General features: G+C 33.6%; 1 long non-coding RNA gene across 2 annotated transcripts; it reads right to left on the bottom strand.

Moving 5' to 3' along the window:
- Positions 1 to 308: 308 nt before the first annotated feature.
- Positions 309 to 2,206, bottom strand: LOC133334129 (uncharacterized). 2 transcript variants are annotated; one of them, XR_009754482.1, is made up of 2 exons: positions 2,130 to 2,206; positions 309 to 378 (listed from the first exon to the last, which is right to left on the bottom strand). It is a non-coding gene; the product is annotated as an uncharacterized LOC133334129 (long non-coding RNA). The 2 variants fall into 2 exon arrangements; XR_009754481.1 differs by lacking the exon at positions 2,130 to 2,206 and adding an exon at positions 452 to 931.
- Between the last annotated feature and the right edge of the window lie 15,329 nt (positions 2,207 to 17,535).

Here is a 17,535-nt window from a genome sequence, read left to right as displayed (position 1 = left end):
TTTTGTTTAATGGTCCTTCAAAAATATTCTTTAAAAAATCCACGCTTGTTAATCTGATGGTCCTTCAAAAATATTCTTTAAAAGATCCTCGCCTATTTGGAGTCCTTCAAAAATATTCTTTAAAAAATCCCCGTCATGAAGAGTGCTTCAAAATTATTTTTTAAAAAATCCTCGCTTATGAAGAGTCCTTCAAAAATATTCTTTAAAAAATCCACGCTTGTTAATCTGATGGTCCTTCAAAAATATTCTTTAAAAAATCCACGCTTGTTAATCTGGTCTGATGGTCCTTGAAATACTGATGATACTTCAAAAATATTCTTTAAAAAATCCACGTTTATTGGTCAAAAAATATTCTTTAAAAAATCCACGTTTATTGGTCTGATGGTACTTCAAAAATATTCTTTAAAAAATCCACGTTTATTGGTCAAAAAATATTCTTTAAAAAATCCACGTTTATGGCTTCAAAAAATATTCTTTAAAAAATCCACGTTTATTTGTCTAATGGTCCTTGAAAAATATTCTTTAAAAAATCCACGTTTATTTGTCTAAAGGTCCTTGAAAAATATTCTTTAAAAAATCCACGTTTATTTTGTCTAATGGTCCTTCAAAAATATTCTTTAAAATATCCAAGCTTATTGGTCTGATGGTCCTTGAAAAATATTCTTTAAAAAATCCACGCTTATTGTTCTGATGGTCCTTCAAAAATATTCTTTAAAAAATCCACGCTTGTTAATCTGATGGTCCTTCAAAAATATTCTTTAAAAAATCCACGCTTGTTAATCTGATGGTCCTTCAAAAATATTCTTTAAAAAATCCACGCTTGTTAATCTGATGGTCCTTCAAAAATATTCTTTAAAAAATCCACGCTTGTTAATCTGATGGTCCTTCAAAAATATTCTTTAAAAAAATCCACGCTTATAGTTCTGGAAGTCCTTCAAAAATATTCTTTAAAAAATCCACGCTTGTTAATCTGATGGTCCTTCAAAAATATTCTTTAAAAAATCCACGCTTGTTAATCTGGTCTGATGGTCCTTCAAAAATATTCTTTAAAAAATCCACGCTTGTTAATCTGATGGTCCTTCAAAAATATTCTTTAAAAAAATCCACCCCTCGATGAAACCTTAAAAAAATATTCTTTAAAAAACACACCTCGGTTAAGCTTCGATGAAACCTTCAAAAATATTCTTGGTAAAAATATGCTTTAAAAAATCCACGCCTTTGGGGAGTCCTTCATAAATATGCTTTAAAAAATCCACGCCTTTGGGGAGTCCTTCAAAAATATTCTTTAAAAAATCCACGGTCTGATGGTCCTTCAAAAATATTCTTTAAAAAATCCACGCTTATTGGTCTGATGGTCCTCCAAAAATATTCTTTAAAAAATCCACGCTTATTGGTCTGATGGTCCTTTAAAAATATTCTTTAAAAAATCCACGCTTATTAATCTGATGGTCCTTCAAAAATATTCTTTAAAAAATCCACGCTTATTGGTCTGATGGTCCTTCAAAAATATTCTTTAAAGAGTCCACGCTTATTGGTCTGATGGTCCTTCAAAAATATTCTTTAAAAAATCCACGCTTATTGGTCTGATGGTCCTTCAAAAATATTCTTTAAAAAATCCACGCTTATTGGTCTGATGGTCCTTCAAAAATATTCTTTAAAAAATCCACGCTTATTGGTCTGATGGTCCTTCAAAAATATTCTTTAAAAAATCCACGCTTATTGGTCTGATGGTCCTTCAAAAATATTCTTTAAAAAATCCACGCTTATTGGTCTGATGGTCCTTCAAAAATATTCTTTAAAAATCCACGCTTATTGGTCTGATGGCCCTTCAAAAATATTCTTTAAAAAATCCACGCTTATTGGTCTGATGGTCCTTCTTTAAAAAATCCACGCTTATTGGTCTGATGGTCCTTCTTTAAAAAATCCACGCTTATTGGTCTGATGGTCCTTCTTTAAAAAATCCGCGCTTATTGATCTGATGGTCCTTGGAAAAATATTCTTTAAAAAACTCCACGCTTATTGTTCTGATGGTCCTTCAAAAATATTCTTTAAAAAATCAACGCTTATTGGTCTGATGGTCCTTAAAAAAAATATTCTTTAAAAATCCACGCTTATTGGTCTGATGATACTTCAAAAATATTCTTTAAAAAATCCACGTTTATTGGTCAAAAAATATTCTTAAAAAAATCCACGCTTATTGATCTGATGGTCCTTCAAAAATATTCTTTAAAAAATCTACGCTTATTGGTCTAATTGTCCTTCAAAAATGTTCCGTAAAAAATCCACGCCTATAGCTATGAAGATGCTTCAAAAACATTCTTTAAAAAATCTAATATTATAGGCATCATCGTCCTTTTCAAAACTATTTTTAAAAAAATCCATGCTTAAGTTTCTAATTGTCCTTTAGAAATATATTTTATGCCTCTGCTTAGGACACTGATAGTCTCTAAATATAAACAAATATTCTTAAAATAATCACAATTAAGTCGGACAAAATATACATTCTTATTTTTTCATATAAATAAATATAGAGCAAAAAAATTATAATGTCCCCATTAGTACAGAAATTCCATCAAACTAGGTTAATGAACACTACAAATTAGTTAGCGAAAACATGGTAAATGTTTTTCATGTCTTTGTAACATTAAGAGCTGTAGGAGACGTTCATCTGTTCTTGGGAGATCTTTATAATAAATGATATGACAACCGCACATTTATTCACTTTTTGTAAATGTCACTTCAACTCGGTAAGACATATGATGACAGTTCAAATTGTCTGAAACGGATGCATTAGGTGAATGAGTGAACAATCACACTACCACGTTTACATTCGTCAACTCTATATCTGTTGTCTTCCAACAAATTCAGTTCACTACTAATGACTAAAACGTGTCTTGTAACACCTTCAGTGGATTCATTGTCGCTTCTGTGGCAAAATATTAATCTGCTTTACAAATTTTGCATTTTGTAATAAATAGTCATATGTCTGGTCGGAGATGTTACTGTGGAACGTGCATCACAGCATAAAACAATTTAAATGTCACGAATTTAGTATAAATATTTTATGGATTGTGTTTTATTACCTTACACATTTTGTACGAATGTTGTTAAATATGTACTATATTATTCGAGCAGTTGAAAACAATATAGAATGATTTATACTATATATAAAACATTTTGATTATTAATTCCTCAGAAGAGGGATATGTAAAGTGCAGTCGAAATATTTGTACAAATCGGGACCTTGAACTTCCTGGAATACTTCTGGGATATTTGTACTAGCACTATTTGAAAAAAAAATAACTCGTGGTCTCGAGTGGACAGTTTCTTTGGAGATGAAAATAAGGATTATTTTGTAAAACATATATTCCTTCTATTTCGAGTCCTTCTGCCTCTTTTTCCGTCCTTATTTTTGGAATTGTAAATTAAATACCGGGTGGCGTAGGGGATGATAGATGTAAAGAAAGGCTCTGGCAAAGCCCAGGCTTATCTTGGTCTCGATTGTGGACCTCCCCGCAGTGTCACCCCCACAAAGGTATAAAGGAGCACAGTCAAGCGCAAAATCAAAATCAAAATGTCGAATTTTCGATCTTTCGATTTTGTCAAAGCTTTTCAAAACCGATTTTCGACTTTTACAAACAAACCGCAGTGTCACCCCCACAAAGGTATAAAGGAGCACAGTCAAGCGCAAAATCAAAATGTCGAATTTTTGATCTTTCGATTTTGTCAAAGCTTTTCAAAACCGATTTTCGACTTTTACAAACTAATGCCAAATTGACGAAATTGTTGATTTTGGTCGAGTACAAATGGTAAACAGGAATGCCTACTTCTGATTGGCTGTTATGTTGATTTTGAAATATTGCCATCTAATTTTGCGTTCCCGAACTTTTCAAATTATTTTGTACTCTGAGAGCACTTTTGGAATGTTTTCCTTTTACTAGATTTACTATTAAAAAATTACTGGAACATACCATAAGTATTTTATAGAGAAAATTGAATGTCGATTTTGAGAGAAAGACAGTAGCAAAACGTAATGCCAGAGAGAATTGCGGAGAGAAAAGGAGAGGGGAGAAATGTATTTTCAAAAAAAGTAAATAAGAAGAACAAGAAAAACGCGATCGTGAGCAAATCGGGATGTACAGGAGACAGGATGAAGTCCGGAAAGGTTAACAACGAGTAAAACACCAAACTCACATCCTCCTGTAGAGCTGAGGAAGGAAACCTGGTGACAGGTACAGGTGCGAACGAAGTCTGCCAAAGTGGATCTGGCAGTAAATGGCGAGAAGACCAAGCTGATGATAACAACGCGCAAGACGTTCAGTAGAATTGGAACCATCAATACTTCTTTGCTATATTGTATTTAGCATTTATATCGAAATAATTTGGAAACTACATATGCGAATTTTGTAATACCAATGAAGAGGTCTGTACGAGTATTTGAAACAATGGAATGGAAAACTAACCACAATCGATAGATTGGGGAGACTTCGGTTGTAAATAACAGAAAAAAGTAGAACATATATGCTCAAAACAGAAAAAAGTAGAACATATATGCCCAAAACAACCGAAAACGTACTTTAATGTATCTGGTTAACACAAGTTCGCTTTTCATCAGTCGTTTTTTGTGGTTAAATTCTCAGTTAGGTTCACATACTACCTCTCAACTGCAGTAGACAAACAACCGGTTGCAAAACTAACAATCACCAATTGAGGGGAGAGGCATAGGAAGATATCAAAACAAAACACAGCCAAATAATGAATGGTGATGGGTATTTTTCTTGGGAGGAATACATTTGTTTTGTCAAATGAGAGAGACAAGGAAAACTGTGAAAGTAAGTTTAATATTAATGAAATATTTAAATTTTTGGGAAAAAGCGTCTTTCTCATGATTATAAGCATTTTTACTTGTTTTCTAAGCGAGGTACATGTACAAATTGAAAAAATCAACAATGAATGAAATAATGAAAATATTCATTAAAAGTTTTTTTCTGTGCTTATTTCTTTCCACTTCGACTCCAGTAAAATAGCACGACATCAAAAACGTTTAAAGCTATAAAGAATTTTAATTGTCATAAACTTTATTTATATAGTGCCTTTGTCATGTTCTTTGAAACTTAAATGTCGCCGCCAAACCCCATAACATATAGAATTATTTCACTTAATTTTGAAATCCCTAAATTAATAATTTATATCCCATATCTTTCAAAATGTTTGTGTTTAACACGAAAATATTTAAAAATTATCATTAAATTTAGAGTTTATGAGACATATCGGCAAATTGACAGTATCAACATACAACACCAACAACAATGTGTCTCCTTAAAAAAGATTTTGGAGGCGTTAATTCGAAGATGCGATTTCATTGCCAGGGAACATTGGCTTTTGAATTAAGAAGAAATGGAAAAATATATACTCTCAAAATATGTATTCATTTTCTTTATGTTCTTTTTGCAAAAAAAAAAAACAATTGTGGTTGACTGCCAAAAAAATAAAACTCTTAAAACTTTAATGCTATAGAAACACAAAAGTCTACATGAACAAAAAAATGGCAATGACTTTGAACGGAAAGGAAAATCATTACCATTAAATGACCAAATTCCCTAAAAAATATTAAGAGGGGCAATACTGAATAAATGCACTATAGTCACAGTAGGTTATAAACTATTTTTGTGGCCTATATACGCTTAAAATAATATGAAAAAATATTAAGGCCCCTTGTGCGACTGCATAACTTAATACAATATTTATCGACAGTTTTAATAACAATTGAAATTTTCTCCCACTTACTTAACTAATTATTTTATATTTTATGAATATTTCTCCCATTGTGCATACCTAACCGCATTGGATACCCTTAAAGGTGACACTTTCTGTTCTGTCCATATTTAGCAACACAACTGCCATAGAAGTCGGGTTGCTACGTGGACCATAAACAAATGTTAACAGCCTGGTGGACAATAAAACGACCATTTATGGTCGTTTAGAAACAATAACTTCGGATAAAAATTATATCACTTTTGCCGGCAAGACATTGTGTTGTTGCACAAAAATATATACGACGTAATTTGGGGCTATGTTTTTTGCCTTTTTATGCAAGTTTGAAGTGAATTAGTGCAAATTGTTATTTAAATTTGGTAATTTAATAAATAATAAAAAAATAAGAAAACGATTTTCAATTTTATGCAAATGAAAGTAACATCATGCCAATGAGCTGAAGGGCGAAAATCTCTATTCCAGAATTTTAAGAGTTCAAAAACTATGTTGTAAGGGTATTTTAGCTTTGTGTGGCTTAAGAATTTGAAACCCCGCTAAATATGGAAACTAGACCCACCGATCATAAGATCTCGACTACTTGATTCGATCTAAACATGTGTGTCCTTCCATATGTCCATTATAATTTGTAAACAAGTTACAGGGAAATGTGGAACAATTGCCACAACATTTTCATATAGGACCGGTTTTGGCCAAAAAGAGTCCCAATTTTTGATTTAGGGGATGAAATGCATAAACAACTTTTTTATCTGTTTTCCGACCGCGCTGCAGTCCACAATTATGACTCGAACATCTTTTTATTTTTTTCTTTACTATGTTGTCAGTGTGTTACAGCTTGTGGCCCCAATAGTATGTAACACCACGTAATATTAGTCATTTAAGTATACCGATCGTCATATCTCGTCTAGCTGATCGGTGAATATAATAAACCTGATCTAGATATGTGTCCGTCCGGATATTATATAGATGATGATGATTTCGCTCTAGAGGCTACAATTATGACCCGAACACCGTTTTGTTTTTGATGATGATTGGTGAATATTTAGCGGATCAAAAGGGACCCCGACTTTTGTGTGAAAAAATATAAATTTGCATTATCTATATTTACTCCTGAAAGACATAGACCCGAGAAATTGATAGTATATCCAAGAGGAGTGGTTGGCCTTTAAAATAATACCAATTATAGTGCTGTATTTTCTCGTATGTGGGAATTATACTTAAATATTTACAGACGTCTACGTATTCAGATATTATTTAGAAGCCTATTACCCCACTAGATGGAGGAAATGTGGCGCTGATAACTTTAATTTTCTAGTTGATCTAGAAACCATTTTACACGGAGCAGGAGATCTGACCAAGGGCTGTTTAGATGATCAAATTGTTATTTTGAGAAAACGCGATTTGGAAAATTTGTCAGGGTAAGTTAGTGGAGCTGTTGACCTATAATCGATGAAGAGGATGCAAATATTGCGAAATTGTGCGCAAGCTCAGAATATAGAACCGCAGAAGTTAGCTTTTTGTGGTAGTTGTGTAGGGTCGGCCTTTTCCGACTATATTGCTCCGCTCACTGGTTTTATTTATATTATCGGCAATAACATGTAAGTCTTAAGTTTATGAAGGGATTCTTGAGGATTATCTCCAAATTACTAATAATTTTCGTTGTAATAACCAGATCAAATATAACAATTTTGAAACATCCTTCGGTTTTGCATACCCAAAACATTCGTTAAAATTGTTTGACATGTTCCGATCGATATGCTAATTTCTCCAGTAACCTCTCTTATAGTGATTGGAGTATTATCCAAAATTATTTTCCTTACTGCTTCAATGTATTCATCGGTTAGTGGCGTGCTCGTGCGACCACGACCTTATGTTGACGATTCAGACCAAGTTTGTTTTATATTAGTCACTTTGTTTTGAAAGTAGTATATTTTGGGGAATTTTTAAAATATACCGGAGTTTGAACTGCAAGTGTACGTAATTTGTTACGTCTAGCTATTTATTGCATCCATAAGTACATTTCGAGTTTGTTTACATATATTTTTGGCAACAATTTGCAATTAATATCAAATGAAAGGATAGCGATAAGCTACTTAAGGTGGAAATCATGCAATTACATCAAAATGCCGAAAGCATGCATCCACCAATAAATCCTTATCTTTACATTGATAAGAAAACAAGACAGACTAGAATTCACGACAGCAATGTCAATCACACGAGTTTAGACAAAAATCAATATTTATCGATTACAGAGTGTGACACGAACCACAGCGATTATCATACACAAATTATCGATGCTGTCATTTGAGTAGTGATATGAATGCTTAGGTAGCTCAACACATTACTACATCTATGTATATATATGTTGCATTTGCAACATAGTCGACAAACCCGTTTATTGCAAATAAAATTCAACCAATCCACCAAATATGTCAATATGGAAGTAAACGATTTTTTAATTATACTCTAATTAAAATACAATTTCCAAATTGTTTATAAACAACTTTAATGTCTCGTTTTGCATTTAGTGATGTGACTGCGTCGCAAAAAAATACACTGACAAAATATAGTAACATACAACTGTATATGCATTTATAATTTCTATAAATAAGCCAAATAAATCGAATGGTTATGACGCAAACTAAAAATTGCATCAAAACAATCATAGCTACTTGGTTATCGCGATGTGACAATGCAGCTTCATTTCGCTGGCTTCGATTGCAAGTGTGCTTGGATTTTATATCAACGATAAATAATGTTGTACATTAGGGTATAATGGATTAGATCTACGCTTACATAGATAGTACATAGTACATTATTTAAAAATCCACGCCTATGGATGGCTGTGATAGTCTTGGAAAAAATATTATTTAAAAATCCACGCCTATGGATGGCTGTGATAGTCTTGGAAAAAATATTATTTAAAAATCCACGCCTATGGATGGCTGTGATAGTCTTGGAAAAAATATTATTTAAAAATCCACGCCTATGGATGGCTGTGATAGTCTTGGAAAAAATATTATTTAAAAATCCACGCCTATGGATGGCTGTGATAGTCTTGGAAAAAATATTATTTAAAAATCCACGCCTATGGATGGCTGTGATAGTCTTGGAAAAAATATTATTTAAAAATCCACGCCTATGGATGGCTGTGATAGTCTTGGAAAAAATATTATTTAAAAATCCACGCCTATGGATGGCTGTGATAGTCTTGGAAAAAATATTATTTAAAAATCCACGCCTATGGATGGCTGTGATAGTCTTGGAAAAAATATTATTTAAAAATCCACGCCTATGGATGGCTGTGATAGTCTTGGAAAAAATATTATTTAAAAATCCACGCCTATGGATGGCTGTGATAGTCTTGGAAAAAATATTATTTAAAAATCCACGCCTATGGATGGCTGTGATAGTCTTGGAAAAAATATTATTTAAAAATCCACGCCTATGGATGGCTGTGATAGTCTTGGAAAAAATATTATTTAAAAATCCACGCCTATGGATGGCTGTGATAGTCTTGGAAAAAATATTATTTAAAAATCCACGCCTATGGATGGCTGTGATAGTCTTGGAAAAAATATTATTTAAAAATCCACGCCTATGGATGGCTGTGATAGTCTTGGAAAAAATATTATTTAAAAATCCACGCCTATGGATGGCTGTGATAGTCTTGGAAAAAATATTATTTAAAAATCCACGCCTATGGATGGCTGTGATAGTCCACGCCTATTTTGTGTTGTTGGAAAAAAAAATATTTATATGGATGGCCACGCCTATGGATGGCTGTGATAGTCTTGGAAAAAATATTATTTAAAAATCCACGCCTATGGATGGCTGTGATAGTCTTGGAAAAAATATTATTTAAAAATCCACGCCTATGGATGGCTGTGATAGTCTTGGAAAAAATATTATTTAAAAATCCACGCCTATGGATGGCTGTGATAGTCTTGGAAAAAATATTATTTAAAAATCCACGCCTATGGATGGCTGTGATAGTCTTGGAAAAAATATTATTTAAAAATCCACGCCTATGGATGGCTGTGATAGTCTTGGAAAAAATATTATTTAAAAATCCACGCCTATGGATGGCTGTGATAGTCTTGGAAAAAATATTATTTAAAAATCCACGCCTATGGATGGCTGTGATAGTCTTGGAAAAAATATTATTTAAAAATCCACGCCTATGGATGGCTGTGATAGTCTTGGAAAAAATATTATTTAAAAATCCACGCCTATGGATGGCTGTGATAGTCTTGGAAAAAATATTATTTAAAAATCCACGCCTATGGATGGCTGTGATAGTCTTGGAAAAAATATTATTTAAAAATCCACGCCTATGGATGGCTGTGATAGTCTTGGAAAAAATATTATTTAAAAATCCACGCCTATGGATGGCTGTGATAGTCTTGGAAAAAATATTATTTAAAAATCCACGCCTATGGATGGCTGTGATAGTCTTGGAAAAAATATTATTTAAAAATCCACGCCTATGGATGGCTGTGATAGTCTTGGAAAAAATATTATTTAAAAATCCACGCCTATGGATGGCTGTGATATTATTTAAAAAATCCACGCCTATGGCTGTGATAGTTTTCGAAAAAATATTATAAAAAATACGCCTATGGCTGCAGCTTCACTTTTTTAAACAACAAATGTTAAAGAAATCCGCTCTAAAAGTTGTTGTTAATTGAATATAATTGTTCATAATTGGTGTTGAGTTTCCATACTCAAAGATAGACTGAGCCCGTTTGTTGTGATAACCTCATGGAATACAAATATCGATTTCTATTAACCACTTTTAAAAATGCATAATAAAGATGCACCTAACCATATATCAAACAAAATGAGTTTGATGACATTCTCCGAAACGGTAAATTGTCCATTGTCACCAGCTGATATGAAACCAGTACAAGGTATCAATCACGCACTACCATTACTCACAGAATTATTAAATAAAGTAACACCAATTAAATACTAGTCTTGGTCCTTAGACCATATTTAACTAAAACCAAACGAATATCAAAAAGAAGACGAAGCTCAGCAATATGGGAGGTTGTTATAGACAATGGAACCTTGCAAAACGAATTAATATTTGCGGAAGCAATCCTGGACATGCGGCAATGTAAATAGCTTTCGATTTGTGGCCAACTCATGAATATTCAATATGACCAACACTTGACAATGACAATGGCCAAGGATGCGACATAACCGTCCATATTAAGCGGCAATAAAGCAAATTTGTTATTGCATCACCAAAGAAGGAAGCTGCAAAAGATGAACAACAGACAATTATAGACTTGGCACTTCTAAAATGATTTCTATCGTTTTTGAAGCATGCCACCTAGATTGATTGTCATTCTACCCTCGTGTGATGCTGCTGTGGAACGCAATATACATATTTACATTTTCCATTGAATATAGTTGGATGCTAGCCTTATAACATGTCATAGAGATTGGTGTTGTTGTTGTTGCTGCTGGTCGTGTTATCAAACTCTATGGTTAATCATAATAGCATTTAAACCATCTACTCAAGTAATGACAACCACACACGAGACAAAACGTCAACACACTGCAGGTGTCCGGTAAGAGTGTTTTGCAGGAAAGTTTAGCAGAAGGTACATTTTAGCAAGGGTACATTACAACAATAAAAACAACTACAAAACGTCACTCGAATAATTATAAAACAAAGGAAGGAAATATTCTAAACCGTATTCTTAAGGCCTGGCTATCAGAGCCGTAGGCGTGGATATTTTAAATATTTTTTCTTAAGGACTATAAAAGCCATAGGCGTGAATTTTTAAATATTTATACCCTTCACCACACTGTGGTACAGGGTATTATGTCTTTGTGCATATGTTTGTAACAGGCAAAAATAATCGAGATAGACCCATGGTTCCTTTTGAGAATATGCATAGAATCACTTTCTGAATCGATTTATGCATGTCCGTCCGTTTGTCCGTCTGTCCATGTTAAATTGTAAACAAAGTACAGGTCGCATTTATGATCCGAATTGGATGAAATATTGGCACAGCTCATTTGTTTGGCCCAAGGACGAACCCTATTGAAATTGGGAAAAATCGGTTCAGATTTAGATATAGCTCCCATATATATTTTTGCCCGATTTACGGACTTTAGACCCTGAAAATCTTTCGATTTGCACGAAATTTGGCATAGCGTACTGAATTGAGCCACGAAAGATGTGTGCCAAGTTTCGTGAAAATCGGTTCAGATTTAGATATAGCTCCCATATATAGTTTCGGCCGATTTTTGGTAAATGGCGTACCAAAGTCCCTATATATCTTTCGATTTGCACGAAATTTGGCATAACGCACTGAATTAAGTCTAGAATGATGTGTGCAAAGTTTCGTGAAAATCGGTTCAGATTTAGATATAGCTCCCGTATATATCTTCCTCCGATTTAAGGTAAATGGTGTACCAAAGTCCTTATATATCTTTCGATTTGCAGGAAATTTGGCATAACGTACTGAATTGAGCCTAGAATGATGTCTGCCCAGTTTCGAGAAAATCGGCCCAGATTCAGATATAGTTTCGTCCGATTTCATGTAAATGGTGCACCAAAGTCCCTATATATCCTTCGATATATTTGGATAGAGCTTCCATATATATTTTCGCCCGATTTTAAGTAAATTGGACATCAAACTCTTCATGCTAGTCAGGTTGACATCAAATTTTGCACAACGTACAAAATTGAGCATAGAATTACGTAGTTGCGTTTTCTAGAAGTACAGACATAGCCCAACAGATAACCTATTTATATTTGATTGAAGTCGATTTATATAACTTATGGATATATAGGTAGATTCACATTTAGATAAATATCACATATTTTATTTCATCCAATTTCATGTTAATAGTCCTGTTTAATATATCCATAGTGGTGAAGGGTATCATATAGTCGGCCCCGTCCGACTTTACTACTTTCGTTACTGGTTTTTCTTAAGGACTTTCAGAGCCATTGGCGTGGATTTTTTAAATAGTTTTTCTTAAGGACTTTCAGAGCCATAGGCGTGGATTTTTAAATATTTTTTCTTAAGGACTTTCAGAGCCATAGGCGTGGATTTTTTAAATAGTTTTTACAAGGACTATCTTATTTTTAGGACTTTCAGAGCCATAGGCGTAGATTTTTAAATACTTTTTCTTAAGGACTTTCAGAGCCATAGGCGTGGATTTTTAAATATTTTTTCTCAAGGACTATCGGAGCCATAGGCGTGGATTTTTTAAATATAGTATTCTCAAGGACAATCAGAGCCATTGGCGTGGATTTTTTAAATATTTTATTCTCAAGGACAATCAGAGCCATTGGCGTGGATTTTTTAAATATTTTTTCTTAAGGACTTTCAGAGCCATAGGCGTGGATTTTTTAAATATTTGTTCTTAAGGACCACATCATATTTTAAATATTCGATTTCAATTATTTGTATAATAAATTAAAATCCACAAAATTGAAACCCCGCCGGCCAATCAACTTACTTGAAATTAAATTTCGATATTAATAAAAAGGATATAAGTAAACATTTGATTTATCTGCTATCACAATCAATGAGTTATGATACTAAATCATAACTGCAGTGAGTTGCTATGTCTAAATTTCTCATTTAAATTGATATCAACAATTTTAATGATTGCAATATCCAGAGATAAAAATCAATTTGGAAATCTTGAAAACAATTTCCTAACACTTAAACGGAAAAAAATAAAACAAAATTAACCGCCATCACATCGACATAGACCGGACAATAAAGCATTTGTTGTTGCCGTTGTGCCAACAAATAGATACGCATTGCAGACCTCAAACATTTTCAATTCGCAGACACACACTCTAACACACGTTTATCAATAATTTATTGCAAAATTGTCAAAAATTATCAACTAAGCAAAATCGTATCTTGAACAGCATTAATACATAGCCCGATACTCACCGGGTATGGATAATAAGACATGCAAGACTCAAGGCCCACTAATAGGCAGACAGGCGTAACAGCGACACATTGGCTAAGACGGGATAACAGAAATCTGTTAATAAACACCTGTTTCGTATAAATTAATCTGCAGTAACCTTTTACAATGGACAGCAAATAATTCCTTGGTTGCAGAGTGGGATGGATATTGGTGGGTTTTTCTTTGAACATATCACAATTTCATTGGGAGGTGAATAATACCCATGGTCTTAAGAAGAAGAAAAAAATAGCAAACAATGCATAGAGGCGTTGTTGAAAAAAAGCACCGTTAAACACAGGTGTTAGATGCGTAAGCATTGACAAAGAGAGAAAATCTAAACGATAAAGACGCCAGTATCAAATGCTGAAACTGTACAGCACACATCTTCAATTCTATAATCAATAATAGACAAAAAACATAGTCGCATAGCTTCTATGTTGCTTTTGCGTTCATTCCCATAATAATATTGCTTTACAGTTGCCTACAAAAATCGACATCCAGACAAATTTAGACATTAACACAATCTTTTAAATTTTATTATTTGGGAGGATCGGAACAAATGTCAATAAAAATAAATGTTTGAAGGAACACAGTGGGTTCAGAAGAAATATCGGATTGTGGTGCCTTTGTGGATAAAAAACTATGTAATAAGAATGACCAATAGAGTTTTCCAACAGCTTTAATTTTTAGACATTTCACAAGTACAAACTACTGCATTACTAACCAGTAAGAAAAGAATCAAAGTCGGACAGACTGTCAATATCCTTACCCTACACCACGTTGAGTACGTACCTTAGAATTTTATAGAAGCTCATAATATACCAAAAGATATCTAAATCTGAACCGGTTATTACGCAATATAATACACTATATTAAATTTCGATTGCAATCGATTGTCTTTGATGTAGCATTTACATGATATCGGAACCGACCAAAATATTGGGATGTGCCCTTTTTCATCGAAATGAAATCTATTCACAAATCGATTCTAAAAATATCGTAACTATGTGGTCCAGAGTGTTAAAATGGAAAGATTCCACGGAGAAATTGAGGATATTTTTGGGTCGTCAAGAATTACCTTGTCGGATCCTCCTTAAAAAGGGCAAACATTTTGAAAATGTATAGATTTTATATTAAACTAATAGATAATCTGAATTGACCAATTCTTAATATTTTGCAAAAAACTAAATATGCGACTCAGCGGCCATTATCATCTGGAACAAAAAAATTAAAACTTTTTGGGAAGTTTCCAGTGAAAGGAGTATATATATAGTATATACGACTCCACTCCTTCTAATAACTTCATCTCAAACGGTCATCATTCCAAATTTGTTTAAATTTAATACCACCTATACGAGTAGATTTTTTACCCTCCATCATAAGGTGGGGTGCATATTAAATTTGTCATTCCATTTGCAATGCCTCTAAATATGTGTCGGAGATCCCATATATTCTTGATCAGAATACACGTCTATGTCGATTTAGCCAATATAGGTATATATTTTTTCCATACAAAATTTCCGTCATGTATTTGAAAGCTGTTAGTATCATTTTCAAACCATAGGGACTGTAATTTTCGATATTGATTAGTATTTTGACTTAGCCCCATTTAAATATCCAGTCCCATTTTCAGTATATTCCACATAATTTCAGTATACTCAGTCAGGGTCAGGGAAGACCCCCATATTATACGGTCAAAAAGGTTTGAGCCGATATGTGGCTTCTCTCATTCTCATGTTCAAAAATTATTGGTCTTCTTTTGTCCTCATTTTTCCTTTTTTCAAGATTTCAGGGAAACAAATTGTGGTGTAGCACAAATGGTCAATTTATCTGACGAAATAGTAAATCACTTGCTTCTTCCTCCAACTAGAATTCGGTCCACTTATTAGGTATATTATCTATAGAACACCATCAGAAGGTGTTTTTTATTATATACGTTCTTTAGAATCTATTCTGTCTATAACATATTTTCAGATGGTATTCCGTCTATTTAAAGTCTTTAAAGCGTCCTTTGTTAGCAGATATTCTGTCCGAAGCAGCCTTTTACAAACCTTGTATTCATCGAGGATCTTTTGTTCTTTGAAGATTATCACAATAACCTTCAGTAGGTTTTCTTTCTAAAAGTTATTCTATCAAAAGCACACCTTCAACACAAGACTTTTTGAAGGTCTTCTCTACATAGACGAACTAGAAAAAGTTTTCGTTTCCTATTCAAGAAACTCAATATGTCGTCCGTATCTGTCACCAGGTTTCCTTCTTCATTCTTGCAGGAGGAATCGTTGGGTGGTCTTTGGTACCCAATTGTTATTTTTGCTGCAATTCATTGGCATTGTGCTTCTATATTATTATCAGGACAAGGAGTAATTTCGACTAGCATGTGGGTAAGTTGAGCGGTATAGACTACTGCTACTTGTTGTGTTTGCTGCTTTTCGACGTCGACTTTCCGTATTGCATTTGATCGCACCTTTGCTGCTACATTAAGACGGCTGCAACAAGGTAGTAGTCCGAATCGATAATCGCTCCTCGGATCGATCGAACGTCTAAAACACTGGATGAATACCGTCCGTCTATCACAAAATAATCAATTTGATTTCTCGTCGCGTGATCGGGAGAAATCTAAGTGACCTTGTGTATATCGAGATCCTTGAATCTGCTGCTAACTATCATGTTGCGAAGTCAATCAACCTCATGCCGTTGTCGGATGTTTCCTCATGGAGGGGGCAAAAATCATTAAAATCTATTAACAAAATTTTAATGTGATGGCCAGGGCAGCGGTCATATGCTGTTTCTAAATATGTATTTGGTCTGTTCATCTTTGTCTTCCGTCCGAGCATGGGCGCAAATAAGACTGATGAGGTATTTTGACGAGGTATTTTATTCGACTGTTAACCATAAATCCGCAGCCAATTTCATGTCTCGTTTTTTGGCAGCGTAACATCTGATTTACTTACTCCTATCCCTTTCCATTTTTTGTTAGGCAATAATATCAGCTTCGTACTACTTGAGTACATCAGTCAATGTACATAGTTTTTATGGGTGAACTCGCGGCACATATCACCTTACTAGTTCAAAGGGTGAAGAAAGTAGTTACCCTAGGTTACACCGCGGGGAGGTCAGTGTCCACAATTAATATGAACTGGGGACCTGGGCTTTGCCATGTTAAAGTCAATCAGAGCCGTTGCTTGGCTCCGCTACGTCATCCTAACTATATGTAATATTAATCCAATCAGTTCCAAATTTTAGCATGTTATTCAGAACGTACATAGCTATCGTATGAACTGGGGTGCATGTAATCGGTCAAGAAATTCACTATTTTCCAGCTTGGTTTGTGGTCGAAAATAGGAATTTAAAAAAAAAAACAAATTCATATGTCCGTCATTTTTTATTTTATTTATTTTTTTTGTACGATGTAAACTCTTTATGGCCCAGTGCCCACAGGCAACAAAATGTTTTAGAGCTTATATTTAATACGCGGCAAGTAAATGTATATTTTATAGGATTAAGAGCCGAATATGGACGACACCTATCAAAAAAATTCAAATTTTTGGTCAAGTTATACGCTTTTCAATACATAGCTGAGTGCAAAAATATGTACAGTACCAAATGGTGTATACAGTCCAAAATATTTAAATCGTATTCGAAATGTACGTATTGTACACTCTAATTTTTTGTTGAGTCCTGTAAAAAATAGCATAAAAAATAACTAAAATTAATTTTTTCGAAGATTGGAGTTTACTTTTACGGAAAGAAGGTACTGTATTTCCCGAATTCAAGGAGGTAGCGACTTCAAATTTTGTTTATATC

This window comes from Musca vetustissima, unplaced genomic scaffold, assembly GCF_032173495.1.
Source record: "Musca vetustissima isolate MV318-11 ecotype Yass unplaced genomic scaffold, APGP_CSIRO_Mvet_v1 utg42990, whole genome shotgun sequence".
Lineage (NCBI taxonomy): Eukaryota > Metazoa > Arthropoda > Insecta > Diptera > Muscidae > Musca > Musca vetustissima.
Note: the sequence above shows the minus strand (reverse complement) of the source record. Positions and strands in the feature narration are given on the sequence as shown.